Genomic DNA, 5,072 nt, shown 5'->3' with positions numbered 1-5,072 from the left:
AAGGATTGCTGGAGGCTCAGAGTAGACAAATCTGAGAATTAAAAACTCCAGAGGGGCCCAAACTCAGTTAGTCTCGCCTCTAGGAGCCCTACCAGATTCTCACAGTGGAGCTCTGGGAAGAAAACCTTTCTCGTGCTTCCAGTAGAAGAAGAGGAACCATTTTGAAATACGCCAGAACGTGCTGATCTTCTTAACAAGGTCTGCCCTCAGGAGAAACTACTTCACCAGAGCCTAGCCTGCTGGGGTTTTATCAGAGCCTAACTCACCTGGGGGGAGGGAAATTCCCGGCCCCAGCTGGTTCTAGTCTTACTCTGCGGATGGGAAATACCCAACTCCAGCCCTGCGAGTTATCTTGTTCCAATTAATGGTGGAAAAGAAGAAGCAACAGAGAAGCACTTGTGAAGTTCACAGCCCAGCGGCATAGGCTCACTACAAAACTGAGACCTAATCATAAAACTATAAAACGTTTTCCCTTGCCCCACACCTAACCACCAGCCACCACATTATTAAAGGCCTATGTACTGCAGTCCCTTTCACCTGGTACATTGAGTTTACCTTTCAAGAAAAAATTGTAAGTCATACTAAAAAGCAAAAAACACAGTTTGGAGAGACAGAGCAAGCATCAGAAACAGATTCAGAGATGGCAGGAATGTTGTTGGAATTATCAGACCAGGAATGTAAAATAAATATGATTAATATGCAAAGGGCTCTAATGGAAAAAAAGCAGACAACATGCAAGAACAGATGGGCAATGTCTGCAGAGAGATGGGAATTCTAAGAATGAACCAAAAGGAAATGCTAGAAACCAAAAACACTGTAACAGAAATGAAGATTGCCTTTGATGGGCTTATCAGTAGACTGGACATAGCTGAGGAAAGAATCTCTGAGCTTAAGGAAATGTTAATAGAACACTTCCAAAATGGAAAAGCAAAGAGAAAAAAAAAACTGAAAAAAAAAAATCAAAGCAGAATATCCAAGAACTGTGAGACAACTATAAAAGGTGTTACATACGAGTAATGGGAATCCCAGAAAGAGAAGAGAAAGAGAAAACAGGAGAAATATCTGAAGCAACAATGGTGGCAAATTTCCCTACATTAATGTCAAACCACAGATCCAGGAAACTCAGAGAATATCAAGCAGGAATAATGCCAAAAACAAAACAAAACAAAACAAACAAAAACTACACCTAGGCACATCATATTCACACTGCAGAAAATCAAAAATAAAGAAAAAATCTTGAAAGAAGCTGGCGGGGGCTTGGGGGAGAGAGCCTTACCTATAGAAGAGGAAAGATGAGAATTACACACAACTGCTCCTCAGAAACCATGTGGTCCCAAAGACCAAATCAGCCTCTAGTAAAGGAACTGAGATCACCATCTTCTGATGTTAGAATAAGGTATCATAAGCATCAACAAACTCTTAAGCCCCAACATATTCTTAGTGCAGTGCAGGACTCTCAATATAGAGTTAAAACTTACCTTCTCCTTCTCCAATTCCCCAGCGTTTTCAGACAATACACATAGTTGGATGTTTTGAAGGGCCAGCATTAGCATTCATCTTCTCCATCTGGATTCGGAACAAGGTGAGGCCAAAGTTAAATTTTCTCACTTCAAACACTGAATCTTCTTGGTTCTAAATTATTCATTAGTTACTCCTTTATCACATTCGTAAGACCTGTCTCAGAGGGTTGTTAGAAGGATACAATGTTAAAACACACATCTGCCAAAAAGGCAGAGTAAGTACTAGTGCCTTTCTGTATTTATCAGCCCGTATAATACGTCATGTGTTCTTAATCTCTTGTAGGGAAACTAAGACATCAGGGCCCGTCTGTCCATTAGCCTCACCAGGCACCATGCTTAGAGCTCACATTATTTTTAGGGGCCCATAAAAATGTTTTAATTTCTTTTACAATCAGAATTTAAAAAGTTAACTTTGGGGGTCAAAGATTATATTCATCTTTATACCAGCAGAGTCATAAAATATAATTTTTGTATTTTTCTACAGAGGAAGGGACCCACCAAGGCAAAAGTACCTTGGGCCCATCACAGTTATAGTGCAGCCCTGGGAGGGAGGCTATCCCAGTTCAAAGCAAGCCAGCTTCAGGCAAGGAAACAAGAGAAATCTGAATTTTTTCAGAGGAAATACCTGTGTTCTCTCTCTCCTCCCTACACAAACCCAATGGTTCTAGCCACTCTTTCCCTCCCTCTCTCCTCATTTTGTTAATGTCATCATAAAAATAAACAAGTAAGTGATCTCAATAAGTTTTCTCCTATAGGCAGAATGTATAAGAATGCAATATGTGTGTTCAATAAGCAAGGGATCAGGTGAGTTCATAGAACCAATTTCAGTTCTTAATGAACAGGTCCAGAGTTTTTACTCACAAAAGACCATGCTAATAACTACTATTTATCAGGATACAGCATGCAAAACATTGGGCTAAGAGATAAACAGGCATTGTCTCTTGGAATCCTCAAAAATCATATGAGGTGAATACCATCCATCTGTACAAATGAAGAAACAGATTCAATAAGGCTGAACCACATGCCCAAGGTCACATACCAGGAAGTAGGAGAGTTGGATGGAAAGCCAGACTCTTAAACCTTGAAGGAGGCACCGTCTTCTGATCTGGTGGAGGGATGGCTTTATATGTTGAAGGGCGCAAGCTATAGAATTCGTGACTATGGCAGGATTGAAGCCATTGTAGGCCCAGAAACTGATACCCAATTCCAGTTCACTGGTATTAAAAAAAAAATTTCAACACTTACACTCTCACAAGTAGACTGAACCATGTACAGACCACATATACAGGCTTGGCTTTGCTTATCCTGTATTTCAAGTGCAGGTCCAAAAGAGTTCCAGATGTGAAAGCAACATTAATGGAGTCCAACCTGTCTCTACTGCATCCATTAAGTTCTCAGACCTAGAGAAGCTAATGTCAACTCATCAAATGATATTCCATTTGTACAATAAATATGAACCTGGAAAAATCCCCATGTTTCTAAACATTAAATAAATAATAAAAACCAAACTAAAAAAATGTATGTAATATATTTAAATATGAATTTATATTAATTTCTTTTAAGAGCTTTTTGAGAACATTGGCTACCTAGTTGTGGTGTATTTGGTTGTCTACTTTTACCTCAAAGCATGAACCTTTTAAAGTCAGTGTGGATATCCCTCTCTGTTTTTACAAACACTCACCACAGTCTCGGAAGTTATATCAGCCTCATATTGATTAGAATTGATGTTTTAATTTTTAAAGACATTCCCAGCTTTAGACCTTAGCTTTCTTATCCTCAACCCCACATTCAATAAATGTCTCTTCATTTTCTGTGGCCCATGAGAAAGGTGGTTCACAAGTGCTTCTAAAGACACTCGATCACGGTCTGCGTCTGATAAATTTGGACTGGCATTCATTCAACATTTATCAAGCAATTATGTGTCAGGCACTGAGCAAAGTGCTTAGTGTAAATGGAGCTTCGTGGGTTGTTTTGTGTCTAAATAATGGATGAGTATTAAAATTCTCACCAAAGCTAAAGGAGAAACCAAGCAAAAGAAAAGATTACATTTTCTGTTAGAATACCAAGCTGCTACCCATTTTACAGTGATCATATTTGAGATCGTGGTAACTATAAAAAGACCAACTATTTAATTACATTGTGGGTACAAGAATGGCCTCAGTTTAAACAATGACCTGAATGTAAACTATGTGGAGACTAGGACCAAATTTTATACACTTCTAAAACCCACCAACACCTACTACAGCACTATACATAGATGATACATATAATAACTCTTCCAGTTATTATTCCTGAAAAAAAGTCACCTCAAACAGAGTGGCATAAAAAATAACCATTTTATTACGCTCACAGATTCTGCGGATACTGCTTGTGTCTGCTCCATGACCTCCGAGGCCTCAGCTTGGAAGAACGGAGGCTGTCTGGAGGACAGGGAGTTGGAGCCATCTGAACCCTTGGTCACTCACACGTGTGGTGGTTGATGCCACCTGTCAGTCAGGACATCAGCTGGGAACCTATACATAGCTATCTGTGGAGGTGCTTGGGCTTCCCTTCAGCATGCTTGTTGTATTTCTAAGAGTAGGTGTCCTTAGCACTTGGTGGAGGTCTTTAATTACCTAGCCTCAGAAGTTACACAGTCTGCCCAGTTTCAAGGAAAGGGAGCAGAGACCTCAATCTCTCAATGGGAGGTGCGTCAAAGTCACATAATAAGAACAGCATGTTGGATGGGAGATAATGCTGCAACTATCTTTGGGAAATAAAATCTGCCACAAGTATGGAATAATCAGTGAATGACCAAACGATATCATCAGCAATTGGCATTAGTACTTCTCTCAAATATTTGAAATCTTCTTTGACGACACGGTGTGATTGCGCTTTCACACCCTCTTGAAGTCAGTTAAGGCCTGATGACTTGCTTTGATCAATGAAATATGAATGGAAGTGACTAATATAACTTAGTGCAGGAAGCATTTACAGTCAATTCTCATTAATCACAGATTCCATATTTACAAATTCACCTACTTGCTGATATATATTTGTAACCCCCAGATCAATTCAGCACTTTCTGGATCGCAGGTGGATACGTGCGTGCGTAGAGTGGTGAAAAAGCTGAGCCACTGGCTGCACATTCCCAGCTGAGGTCGAGCAAGGCTAAGCTCTGCCTTCTACTTTGAGGTCTTATATAGTAAACAAGTGTCCTTTTCACAGTGTATTTAGTGCCACATTTTTCACATTTTTGTGCTTCTTGTTGGTGATTTTGCTATTTTAAATGCCCCCCAAGCAGTGCTGAAGTGCCATCTAGTGCTCCTAAGTGCAAGAAGGCTGGGATGTGCCTTTCAGAGAAGATATATGTTATACACACTTCATTAAGGCGTAAGTTACAGTGTTGTTTTTTGTGAGTTCAATGTTAATGAATTAACAGTATATATTAAATGAGTTATCTTTATACAATAACACACATAAAATGAGGTTATATATTGATCTGTTGATGAAAATGTTATAACCAGAGGCTCACAGGACCTAAGTCTGTATTTCTTCTAGAAGTGCTGGTTC

At 39.5% G+C, this 5,072-nt stretch overlaps 1 pseudogene; it reads left to right on the top strand.

The window, feature by feature from the left end:
- Positions 1-2,646: 2,646 nt before the first annotated feature.
- On the top strand, positions 2,647-2,924 carry LOC137769102 (ATP synthase membrane subunit K, mitochondrial pseudogene; annotated as a pseudogene).
- The last annotated feature ends 2,148 nt before the right edge of the window (positions 2,925-5,072 follow it).

The sequence above is a fragment of the Eschrichtius robustus genome, chromosome 9 (assembly GCF_028021215.1).
Source record: "Eschrichtius robustus isolate mEscRob2 chromosome 9, mEscRob2.pri, whole genome shotgun sequence".
In the NCBI taxonomy this organism is placed as follows: Eukaryota; Metazoa; Chordata; class Mammalia; order Artiodactyla; family Eschrichtiidae; genus Eschrichtius; species Eschrichtius robustus.
This window is presented reverse-complemented; position numbering and strand designations above follow the sequence as displayed.